Genomic DNA, 13812 nt, shown 5'->3' with positions numbered 1-13812 from the left:
GAGCCAGGACCACAGAACCAGGGAAGAACCCGGAAAAGGCCGGCAACAAACCCCCAGAGCCGGCCAAAAAGGGACAGCACAGCCCGAAAACCCAGAAGGCACAGCCCGAAGCCACACACAACCAGCAAGAAGCCGGCAGAACCGTAGGCACAGAACCCCACACAGGCCCACAACACCGGGAAAACAAGCTCGGGAAGAGAACCAACAGCAGGAGAAGGCCCAGAAGGAACCACCAGGAAGCGGCCCCAACGCAGAACACCCTGCCAGGACCCAAAGGGACACCAGCAGGGAAGCAGAGCCCAAAAAGGAGCCCAACAAGCAGGAGCGGCACGCCCCAGCCAAAACCTCAGCCAGGCACCCACCAAGAGAACCAGACGAGACCAGAACAACTCAGGGAGCAAACACCCCCAACAGGAGACGGACCCGGAAGCCAAACGCCCCCCGCATCCCCAGAAGGCCAGGCAGGGACCAACCCGGCCCGACCAAGCCAACACAGAGCAGACAGCGGAGCACGGGGACAGCACACCAACCCGGAGAACAGGAGGCATGACAGGAACCGGCAGCAGCTCGGAGGCCCCATTCAGGAACAAACCAGGCAGGCACCCCGGCAGAAACAGCAGGTGGCAGACAGCCAAAAGCCAGCCCAGGGGGAGCCAGCGCAGAAGCAGCCAGGCCAAGCACATAGAAAAGCCCCCGGACAACTCCAGAAGCCCCAAGCGGGAGCAAGGGAAGCCCACACCAACAGGAAGACCCAGGCAGGCACCACAAACAGGCACCAAGCAGGGAACAGATGAGGACAGGAGCAGGCAGGGATGAAACAGAACAGCCGCACCCAAGGCAGCACAAGCCACCCAAGCGCGGGCAGAGGGGACAGACCACCCCAAAGAGCCCCCGGCAAGACACAGGCAAGCACCATGAGCGGAACCAGGCACAGCCCAAGGGACGGGAGGAACAGGACCAGGAACCAGGAGCCCCAAAGGCGACCAACCACACAGAGGCCAGGAAGCGAAGAACCAGGACACCCAAGCAGAGCAGAGGCACAACACCCCCGCATCGGTCCGAGGAGCAGGAACACCGGCTCACCACCAGGCGGGGCAGGCAGCCCGAAGAAGAGGGGGAACAGAACGCACCCCCCACAGGCCGTCGCTGAAGAAGAGAGGAACGCCATGCAGAAGAGAGCAAGGCGCAAGCAAGCACGCAGGAAAAACCCCAACAACACAGGGAACCCCAGGAGCAAGCAAAGGCAGAGCCAGCGAAAAGGAACCAGCCACCACAGAGGCGACAGGAACCCACGCCAACCCCAGGCAGGCCACAAACAGAAGAGCGAACGCCAACAGCACAGAGAACCAGCAAACAACTCACTGGAGAGGAAACCCCTCCACAGAGCCCGAAAGGAACACAAAGGCACGAGTGGCCAAGAGCAGGGGCACCACCCGAAGAAGTGCACCAAAGGGAGAAGACCCCGGCATGCCCCAACCCAGAAAACAGACGAGAGCTGGGGCAAGCGGCAAGGCAGCAGGCCCGGAACAGAAACCCGAACCACACAGACCAAGAAGAGGAGCACAGGAACCACAGCGCCCGACCGCCCAGCACCAACCAGACACCCCCGCATCACAGGCGGGGAGGGCACGGACAGGGAGCCCCAGAGAGCACCAGGATGTCCAAGCGACCATAGGCACACAGAAGCACCCGCCACCTAGCCCATACAGGAAGCAAGCAGCGCGGGGCACCCAGAGGCAGCAGGACACCCCTAAGGAAGATGGGACGAAGCACAGCGTGAACACATGCACCCCAAGCAAGAGGCCCCAGCACAAACCTCGGCAACCCCAGTAGGCACCCGACGCAGGAACATGGCATGGAACAGAAGGTCCGCCCGTCACCACTCCAGGACAGACACCAGCAGGCCAACAAGGTCCTCCTAGAAGAAAAAAAGGGGGTGAAAACAACCAGAGTGGGGGCCAATCAGCTCAACAAGGCCCCCACCGCAACCTGGTGGGAAAAAAAACAATACATACACCACAGACCTCACGAGACACTGCAGGAAAGAAAACAGGGCACCCAGCGCACGAGACCACAGCAGCACGCCAGAAAAAATGTAGAAACATCATGTTACCAAAAACAAATGTATGTGGAAAGCGCACGTTCACTCCAGCACCGGGGCAACTTGGCACCGAAATAACAAATGCATCATGTTACCCAACTCAAAGGCACACACAATATCAACAGCAAATAGATGAAAGGCTGAGTGGACCCGTAGGGAATAGAACCTGTGAGCATGAGGAGTAACACAGGACCCCGAAGCGAATGCATCAGTCCAGCACGCCACCAGACCCCGCTAAGAAACATTTTGAAAAGAAGCACTGGTAGGCGTCATACAATGTAGTGTGTCAGGCGAGGCTCGAACCATGGATCCCAGCACCAAAGGCGGCAGCGCCAGCCGAGCGGCCACAACCCATTCCTGCAAAGTGGAAGGAAACGAGAGACCACGAGAACCACAGGCTTCGAACTCGTAACATAGACATGGCAGCATTTAGCACAACAAAAGCAGAAGGCACAGCACAGCAGACAAAGCGAAGCCTCCGGGGCAGGAAGAGAAGTGCTGCGAGCAGAGAGCCATAGAAGCGAGGCCAGGTGCCTGCTGCTATCAAAGTAAAGGGTTTCCGTTCTGAGCCGAATCAAAGCTATATGGAAATAAGCGTGTTGCACTCTGTGAACTGTCAACAATGAATCAGAAATAATTCAGTGCAGGAGCCACCGAGATCGTGCAGCTGGCAATACAGGACGAAACATAGAAAAAGCACAGCTTCCCTCAGCTCCAAAATAGATTTCCACGTCGATATGGGGAGAAAGAAACATCAGAATGCATGAAAGTTACACGCACAAGCATTTCTAAATGTCACTTCAGGGCACCTGAAACAGAAAGAAAATGGGTCACGAGCGCCAGGCATAAGAAAAAAGGGATCCCGAAATCGGGACTCACCAGGAGTGGGGGCCAACCCCATGAACAAGGCCCCCACAGCACCGCCGAGCAGAAGACCATCAGGAGCCCATCCAGCAAGGCACGGCTCCCCGGCCAGGCTCGGGAAGCCGAGACCGCGACCCGGAAGCAACCGGGAACTCCAGCACCAGCCACAAAGGGCCGGTAGGTGCAGGCAGCATACAGCAAAGCCGGGAACTCTCCAATCCAAACACCGGCTCCAGAGAAAGACTGACTCCAAGCAAGCCCGGCAGGCCAGGCGGCAGTCCAGGGAACCCCACGCCCACACAGCCAGGCAGCAGGGCGGGGGGAGAAGAGAAGCACCGCCAATCAAGCCCAGCAGGAGCAGCACCATCACACCATCAACTCTGTCGACAGACAGAAAAAAAGAACAGGAGGTCTGCTGGGTAAGTACTGCTTATGTACTCCCGGGGGGAGGGGCAGTATTAGTGTCCCAGCATTCCTCTTGTTTTTTTCTGTCGGGAGATGGTCATCTCCACTTGTTTAGTATGAAGGTGTCGAGGACGGAGGGACCTGGGGGTAATGGCACTCTCTTTAGTGTTCATGATTGTTTGGACAACCGTCTCGGGCAGGCCAAACATTCATGCGCACTTTGCATGTTCTCCTCCCAGGTTGGATTACAGCCAGGCTCACAGTCCCTCTCTGAGGGCCGAACCAATGCGCTCAAACCAATCACAATGATGCTGAAAGGCAGTGTTGTGATTGGCTGGGAGAGGTTAGGAGCCTGAGTGCCCCCTGGTTCCTGCTTCCTTCTTGCTCCTGGACTTCAACGAAGATCCGAAGAGGATATAGAGGAAGCAGCCGGCGTGCAGGTAAGTGCTCTTTCTTTTTCATTTAACCCCCACACCTCCTCGCCTCGTCCCCCCTGCCCACCATCCTCGTTAAGTAGCAGCCGCCACTGTGTTTGTATGTGAAGCCTTAGTCTCGAACTCTTGTGTATGTATGTATTATTATGTTACTAAGGAATGAGTTGCCACGTTATTGAATATCACTAGTAATGGGTGAAATCCTAATTTTGTTGCTTGGACATTGTTATGGACTTTCTTATAGACCTTCATGTAGACCATGAGTACCAAAACAGTAGATGTATTCTTTCTTTTAGCTAGTGGCCTGTTTCCCCGTGCCTTAAAATATTTTTGTCCATAGTAACCTATATATGTCTATCAGGGAGGCCCGTACAAGGCTGGGTCCCAGGGCCAGAGCCCAGTTTCCCCAGGCCTTAAAAGGTGTCTATCCAGAGTAAATTATGTATTTTTTTGCTACTTGGGGTGTATTCATAGTATACAGTGCACAGACATGTATATGTCACAGAGTGATCAGGCTGTAAACATGTGACACAAACATTATGTGCACATTTGTCATGTCTGTTTTTGCCTGTATTAGGATATTAAAACCTATTTTAATTAATTACAAATTTGTTAGAATGGTGTTAAGTATCACCAATAAGCAGGGCCTCTGGAATTATACGGCAGTGGAGGGACAGGTTGAGTAAATTATGCGGCAAGAAAAGCAAATTATGTGGCATTATGCAGCACATTTTGTTATTGTATTACTTTATTATTTTGTCAATTTTAAACTTGAGAAAAGTATCTGGGCATTCACTGCACAGCTTTAGTACCAGTTTAACACCCAATTGTAGCAATAAGCAACAGAAAGGTGACCAGTCCAACCTTGCAAAGGGTCTTCCACTAGGCAGCAACATGTGTCACTGCGTTTTTTGTAACTTTTGAACAGTTTGAGGTAGAAACATTTTTTTTGTTAAAATCTGCAGTTTATGCAACAGATTATTTTTATGTGGTAAATGCGGCTAATCTATAATTATGTGAAACTCGGCGCTGCCGCACAATTGCATAATTCCAGTGCCCCTGCCAATAAGCCACTTTCAATACTGAAAGAGAAACCAAGATGAAACAGAAGAGGCCACAATTTGTGTGCTTAATGTTTTGTGAATGGATCACAAAATAATATTCTATTTGAAACGTGTTCAACAATGGTGAGGATGAATACTTTCACGTACAATATGATTTTGAGGAAATGGAATTAAAATAAATTGTGAAATGCACAACTCAAAAAAACCAATGAATGTATCCATTTTATGAGACATTGGTAGCATGTCTATTATTCTGCAAGCTTTCACTGCTGTGCAACAGGTTATGCAGTGACACACTGTAAGTAGGCTGTGCACATTAGTGTCTGTGTTTGCATGCCTTAGCATGTTAAGCACTGACCTATTGGCTTTGCTAATTTTTTTTGTATGTTTATAGCACACAAAGCTAAAAAGATTGCTGGGCTGTGACCGCTGCTTGTCAGTGTGATTGCAGCGAAGAATTACGTATAATTTTGTACAAAAGGACTTCTAAGACATCATGTGCTTACTACTTAATGGCTTGGCACATAACAATAACTTAGCCTCCATTACATAACACTCTGCGGATGGCCCCCGCCTAGTCTGGAATATGAATAACCCTAAAGAGTCACTCAGATCCTTACTAAAGTTACATCTAAACAAATTTCTCGACTGTCTTGGGGAGAACTCACCGGACTCCATGGCCTTATGCTACATCCAGCTGATGCTCGCAATTAGGAACTCTATGCTTAAGCCCATACGTACCCCCAATATGAACCCTAGATGGTTCGATGGGGCTTGCTCATTGGCAAACAGGAGGTTGAGGAAAGCCCTAAATGCACACCCCAGGAATAGGTGTGAAATCTCCCTGGTGCGCACCGAATACAAATCCGTCCTCGTAACTTGGAAAAGGGAAGTATACATCCAAGACTGGTAACTTCTGGAACTTGTGCCTCAGGTAAAGGATAGTAAATCCTTTTGGGACGTAAAACTAATACGGTCTAGGAACTCTCCCATTAATCCCCGCTCCCAAATAATATCTATGGTGCGGACTGGGTCACCCATTTCTCCTCTATTTACCACACCGAGGAGGAGCCTACTCTGTCCGCTGCTCTATATACTTCACTGCGGAATTCGCATAAATTGAACCTTAGTACTAATTATTCCAAGTCCCAAATCATGTTCTGTGGCCGAGAAAAACTAAGTTGAAATCAAATTCGTTTTAATGGCCATGTTCTGACGTCCGTCTAGACTTTTTGTTACCTGGGGTTAAATTCCATATTACAACGATATTACCCCGATCTGGAACTCCCCTGGGACACCTCTATGCTTGACAGACATATTGGCGTTGCCCCTGAGAAATTGTGGAATAATCTCTTGGGGGCAATTGGTAATTGAGGGAGACCTCATTTCTTGGCCGCACTTATCAACCATAACCGGAAATTTGATCTCAAAGTTTAAATATTATCAACTAACAAGTTGGACAAAAGCCGTTGAAAAAGAACTGAAAGGAAACTTGAATTTAGCTCTGAAGATTTGTTCTAGAAGCAGTAAGGGAAAGGAGGTGGCAGATTGGTACTGGCTACTTGTACAAAATGGAGAAGAGGAGCCGGCCTCATTCATGGAGATTTGGAAGAAGGACCTGCCAGATGAAGAGCTCGAAACTATCGGGCAAGTATCAATGTCACTTCTTTGGTCTTGTATAAATGCTGCACTATTAAAGTAAGAATTACCTTTTTACAGCTCATAAAGCCTATTGGACTCTGCAGAAAATTTCAAAGATGGGAAATCGGGTGATCAAGAAATGCCCTAAATGTGGAGAAGATAGTGCTAATGAGGTTCATATGTTCTGGAGCTGTCCGGTAATTTCCGAATTTTGGAACAAAGTGGGTAAGATCATATCAGATGTTATGGGGATAGAAATTAAACTAACTACTATGTCCGTAATATTCGGGTTATTTCCTAGTGAAGTGGATGAAAACGAACTAACAAAGAATCATAAAGCCTTGTTTTTTACCTTGATTCTCCTAGCCCGTAGGGAATTGTGTATTAAATGGATATTAGCATGTCCACCTACAGAGAGTGAATGGATTCATTCCATTCAGAGGATAGCCCGTTTGGATCAAGCAGGCAATTTTACAAAAAAGACAAAATATTGGGAAATTTGGGATAATTGGGTTGAGACAGGGGTGCGACATATATAAAGTGTATTTTGGGTATTAAATCTCCTGGTTTATGGTCTCTGACTTTTAAGTAGATTTACATGTTTTTGGGTCCTATGATTAATAATATGCTTTAGACAAAGTCCCGGTGACTGGTCTAAATTGGCCACTCACTGGTAAGTGAGACTGTATTGGCCGCTCGTATTTCAAGATTGAGGTTTGCAGCCCAAAAAACAAAGTAGTCGAAGGTGCAGCTTTGGAGATACATAGTATCCTTTCTCCTCTGTGGGGGTGAAACCGAACCGGTAATTACATTTTATCCTTCAGACACTTGAAAGGGTCAGAAAAAAACATCTCTCTTGATTCTTCTGGAGCATATTATCTTTAAATGAGGACAAAAAGATAAACAAAGAATTATTCGAATTCGCACATCATGTCCTGTGGCCCAGGAAAACTAAGCTGAAATCAAATTAGTTTTAATGGCCATGTTCTGACGTCCGTCTAGACTTTTTGTTACCTGGGTTTAAATTACAGGTCCTCTGGGTCATGGAACCCCCACTGTGCTCTGGTTTTTTCCAAGTTAAACAAAACCACATGCACTGTAGGCAACCTCATCAGTCCGCAAATTAGGGGTACCCTGTGTCCACCTTTGAAAGTACAACTCCCAATGAATTACTGTGGCCACCTATTGAGCGGAAGTTTGGGGTTTTAGCAAATACTGCTCCATACAGGCAGAGGAAAACCGCTTTCTTTGAAGGTTTTAAGCACACCTCCAGCTACCTTCACTCTCACCTTGCACTTTGAGCTAAACCAGGGTTTTATTGAGGATACGATCCTGATGGTGGCGCTTTCATTATGGGTTAGTATCTGGTAGAATCCAGCCACCAAACTTTGTAAGGACATTATATCTGACTGTATGACATTGGATAATGCTTTCTCCATACCATGACTGAGCTAGTTACGAGAAACGTGCGGCGTCCTCGACATACCCTTGTGGTACTCTGAACCTAACCTCATTTCCAATAATACCAAGTCCGAGATGAAATCATTATTAAAGGCCCTCCGTGCTAATATTAGGTTGGAATCTGAGCTATCCAAACCCTTGGTGCTGGATTATTATAGTCTCTTTTATACCAACGAGTCCCCTTTGTATTTGGCCTCGGAGTTGACCAGATGGGAGTCGTCCTTACTTTTCCGTTTTAGAGCTGACACAATCTACTGGTCCCTATTTTTTAAACATTTCTTAGATTCAGAAGGGAGTATTGTCTCTCGTTGTCCATGTGATAATCACACTGTCCAATCTTTGCTGCATTTTATGTTCTTTTGCAATTTGCACAGGTTAGCAGAACAGCACTTTCTAACTCCCTTATTAAGGAGGTCAGGCCTTCGACACTGCAGTCCCGCTCTCCTTCATGTACAATCTCGCTGCTCCCCCCGAAAGTGATTTTTCTGTCTGGGCCTTCCTGAAAGCAACACTTAGGCCCAGACAAACCATGTTGGGTTAGTCCAACAGAACATTATGCGCAGTGTGGTATAGTGGATTGAACATGGTGGATATGTGGGGTTCTATTTAACTGTGGTATTAGGAGCACATGGCGGACCCTTTTTGAGGTGTTTGGCCATCTCTCCATCCCATCTCTTGGTGCTTTAATCGCAGCTTTTACCCCCTATTTTGCAGCAGTGTACTTTAATCTGAATCTGTTTTTACATTTTAGGTTCCCTTTTGAATTTCTGATGTCTGTTGTATTTCTGACTTGTCACTTTTGAATCCTGAACGCCACCCGTGCACTTTGTCAAACACCTTTTTAACCTGTGCCTATTTCTAACTCTGCTTGAGCGCTCCAAGTTGTGTGCAATATTTCTATGTAATTTTATGGTCACTTTGCTAAACCAGCCTGGTCATTTGATGTATGAGCCATTGTGTTTTGTCTTGTACTTTGAAAGTCTCTTTCAGTATTTTAAATATTAATTACTATATAATCATCTTAAACTTTTGTGTATGTTTACAGTGATGTGCAATATTTGTATGTACTTTTATGGTCTATTGCTCTCAGACCGAATAAAGATTTTTGATTGATTGATTATGCAGATATTGCATTTCTCCATATTTTTTTTTGAAAAATCATATGTGACTGGGAAAAAAGAGCCATTCGTATATCAATCGAATGATCATTAAATAAACAAAATACTTGAGTGCCTGCACTGCAGTGAAGAAGGAAAGTGGCAGCACAGGGGTTATACACTGTACCGCATTCTGATCGGTCGGTCCAGGCACTGCGTTGAATATTGATTTTCAGATCCATATGTTTGCTTTGACTGCTCTCGTTTAATATAAAATTGTGTCATAACGGAAAGCCTCTGGCATTGTGGTAAAAAGTAAAACCCACAATAACACCGTCTTCTGGAAGGCACATTATTTCAAGGCAGCTATCATTGTTTATAGAGATGCATTTTCTCGCGTTTACGCTGCAAAGTTTCCCGTTTTTTAAATTGTTTTCCAGTACCATATTTTGTTTGCATAGGCAATATGTTTCAATTGATTTTTTTTTTTGTATTTGCCTGTCCCTCAGTAAATTAAAGACATCGAATTACATGTAAGTCACCAAACAAAATGTGACAATAGCATGAACGATTCAGAGGAAAACGTCCATCTCCAGGAGTGTAAAGAGATTCCCAGTTCACATGCTTCATTTCCCAATTTAAAATAATGCAATTAGCCCCTTCTCTCTTTCGAGGCGTGATTTACGGGTGCAGTCAGAGATTGTTGTTGTAGTGCTTTCAGCTGATAGTATCTACGTAATTGCGTGCACTATCTCATATTGCGCAGAACGTAAATAAGGACATAAAAGTTAATTACGCCTGAAACTAAGTATTTCTTCCAGACACAAACTTTCCACTCTCCTTACACCCAGCAACAGCACTTAAATGTATCTGATTTTCCCTGGGCAACATGAAAACAACATTTAAGGCACTAATTAATTCTTGTTTAATATGCAACATTGATGTTGACTCAAAGTAATTTACACCGGAGAAATACAGCAACAGCAATACTTTCCAAGTACATTAGAAATTTATGAATGCCATGGAAACTACATTTCATTCAGAGTTTATGAATGGCAACCTGAGCGAAAGTACGTTTGTCACTTATATGTGTCTTAAACTGCGTAAATGTTAAGTTGGCAAGTAAATTGGCTGGCAAGTAAATGCCATGGGTGGTAGCTCGTTTGCATTCGGTGTAGGCGGCTGCCTTTCTTTATGGACCACTGGCCACTGGCGTATGGTTTATGTGAATGGAATGGAAAGCGTATCTAATACTGGCCCACAAAGGTTGAGTCCAAGTTACAAATGTAGGCCCATAGCTACACTTAGAATAGATGTTCCTGCTTCATAGTAGAGAGAAAAGAGCAAACATATGGAGATGATGGACGGAGCGCTGAAACTTTTCAGACACTCTTCCCCCAGTCACAGATCTGGGTTGAATCCATCATCATTCTTTAGCTCACTTTGCCACCTCAGTTCAGACTCAGCTGTATGCAAATCAGTCTTGACCCTGTGCCTCATGGGAACAGTCCAGCCCGAACTACCAAGCCAGGTCTTCCCTGAACTGGAAACAAGCATCCTGGGACCGGTTTCTGGGTAACACCCTTCATCAGCCAGGCTAGCTTGAATCTAGTGGCAAAGTGAGCAAGGAACCCACGTCTGGGCATACCCTGCCAACTTAGAGCGAACAAAGCAAATACAAGGAGATGATGGACGGAGCGCTGAAACTTTTCAGACACTCTCCCCAGTCACAGATCTGGGTTGAATCCATCATCATAGTGGGATGGGTATGCCCAGACGTGGGTCCTGTGCTCTCCATGCCACTGGAGTCAAGCCCTAAACCAGTACTAGGATGCTTGTTTCCAGTCCAGGGAGGACCTGGCCTGGCAGTTCGGGCTGGACTTGTGGTGCACGTTTGGAGGATATTGAAGTTTAAAGAAAACCACATAATCTAGCCAGTTCTCGGAATTATGGGTAGATCAACTCCCCTGCAAGCAGGTAGAAGCTCAAGAGGCTGGTGGAAGCGAAAAAAGGGACAGGTGGCAACCATAGCATGGATGACCAAAATACTAGATGACAACTTACATGTTCAGCTGGAGGTTGGGAGGCCATGGCAATCTGCAGAAAATATGCCTAAGAATTTATTGTGGGTCTGCAGATAGGATTCATCAGGATCTGCCCCTCACTGCTTAATTCAGAGAGCCCTCACTCCTCCCAGGCAGCACAATGGGCACGGATGCACAAAGATCCAGGTTTTAATCCCCCCATGCTAAGTCTGGAGGGTGAGTTGGAGCATATACCAAGACATACCAATACGCACCTGTGGAGCTCAGCAACCCGGAAGATTGCTGTTATATTCCAACCATTATTCTACACTCACTAATTCATCACACTAACATAAACAGAAAGGTATAGGTCCTGACAAATAGCACTGAACCTCTTTGATTTCTTTAAGGCACAAACATGTAGACCGCTCCCTATGGGCACAACCCATCCCTATTTCCTTTTAATCCTGCCCACTGGGGAAAATAATAAAGGTTGAGTCTACCAGAAGGCCATTTTAATGTTCTCCCTCCTCTTCAATCTGTGCAACTTTTCATTCTCACCCACACCCATTTTCATAGGAATAAACTTCATAATCACATCTCCCAAAGTGCTACCCTCTATGTAGAGTTGTAGCACATAGTGACGTCCTGCTGTGTGCCAGCATGAAGAGGAGCCCTATGATGAAGCAGGCTAACTTATTTCTGTCACAATTGTAGAACATACATTCACTCTGCACTGCAGGCTAAAGGATTCATGTTTATGTGCATATGATCGGAGAAAATACTCCAAGATTTAATCTTCCTTGTGTAGTTAATAGTGTGGAGGGAGCAGCCACAACTGTTGTGGTGATGTCACCTGCTGTTTGGGTCACAGCTGCAGCACATGTCTGGGAGACATTTAAGGTGATCATATCAACTACATTGCAGGACTTGCTGGGTATTTTGGAGGTGCCAGTGACTGAAGTTTACAGGGGTTGTGTTGGTGGTGTGGGTAGTGGGGCAGTAATTACAGCTGATCTAGTTGTAGTGGAGGTTGAGGTTACAGTTGTGTGATTGGAAGATATAGTTCTTACTGAAGTGCTTGTGGTTGTTTGTGATACCCTGCATGTTGTTCTTCTGTAGGATGATGGTGGGTGGCATGTGGAGGCCTGCTCAATGTCCTCATGTGGAATGTCACCTCCAATAACAGTAGGGGTGGAGGGGATTACTGACATGACACTGGAAAGTAGGGAAATACAACACTTATGAAATAAATGAGTGACAAATACAACTGAGGCTTTATCTGAGCCATAATTTCTCGTGTACATCTATTTATCTATAAATACCATTATCAAAACCTGTCACACCTGCCTTCCCTATGCCACATGGGTAATTTGCAACAGCCATGAAATTGAAAGTGTACACTTCAATAACATATTTCCTATCTCATATGAGGATTGTTATTGAGCCCTCCAGCACTTCAGAGTCAAATTTAACTGTAATAAGTTCCCATCTTGAACCTATTCAAATACCTTCAGACTGGTGTAATAGAATTGGCAGAGAGTAGTATGGGGCTAATGGTATTTGATGGATGTCACTTTTACCTGAGACTTGCTGCCGGAACAAAAGGACAATTAGATAGTTGTGATTTAAAACCCCTGCCTTGTTTCTTTCGCAACCCCTGCATCTGCTCCACCGTTAATTGGTTCAAGCCTTGTCACAGTTATGAATTGTTGTACACACTCCTCTCACAGGACCAGAATCAAGCCTGCTGGTGGTGTTCCTCCATTTGTTTGTCTTTCATGCTGGCATATCCCACTGTGGTTCGACACACAACATTTTAGCTCTCGGAACATTTTACTGCAGTCTACTACAGTACATGTGTATGAGGGGACACTGAATTCACCTTGTTGGAAATTGCCCTTTTGCAGGGTTACCCCAAATGTGTTGCCTTCTTCCTCCTCTGTGTTTTACTTAATTTTTGCTGGCTTTTTGCACTTTTTTTATTGCTGACCAGGGCTGAAGTGCATGCGCTCCTTGTCTAAAATGTAATGGCATTTGGTTTCTCCATGATTGACATATTTGAGCTACTGATAAGTCCCTAGCACAGTGCATTACATGTTCCCAGGGCCTGTATATCAAATGCTGCTTGTGGGCCTGCAGCACTGATTGTGCCACCCACATGAGTGTCCCTTCAAACACGTCTCAGGCCTTCCACTGCAGAGCTTGTGTGGGCAGTTTTAAACTGCCATTTTGACCTGGCATGTTCACCTTCTTGTCAGACCCAAACCTTCATTTATTACATATAAGTCACCCCTAAGGTAGGCCCTGGGTAGCCCCATGGGCATGGTGCAGAATATTTTAAAGGAAGGACATGTACTGTGGCGTTTTACATTGTCCTGTGAGTGAAAAATTGCTTCATTCATTTTCCCGACAGCAAGACCTATCCCTCCCATGGGTTAGCATTGGAGCTGCCAAGTGTAATTCCAATTTGGAAAAGATAGAAAGAGTAAGTCCGCATTTCTGGGACGTTCTTGGCTCCTTGCCTGGTCTCGACAGAATAAATAGGCCGTCTCTGAGCTTCCCACAAAGCGCTGTGCAGCGATCCTCGCGAGACCGAAGCGAAGCCCGGATTTGTAAGGTCCTGACCCAGTGTGTACACTGTGCAGAGTCACAGAAGATTGTGAGGATTCAGGTGGTTCCAGTGACGAGGTTCTGCATTCAGGTCGTTTTGTGTCATTT

This window comes from Lissotriton helveticus, chromosome 1_2 (assembly GCF_964261635.1).
Source record: "Lissotriton helveticus chromosome 1_2, aLisHel1.1, whole genome shotgun sequence".
NCBI classification, from domain to species: Eukaryota; Metazoa; Chordata; class Amphibia; order Caudata; family Salamandridae; genus Lissotriton; species Lissotriton helveticus.
This window is presented reverse-complemented; position numbering follows the sequence as displayed.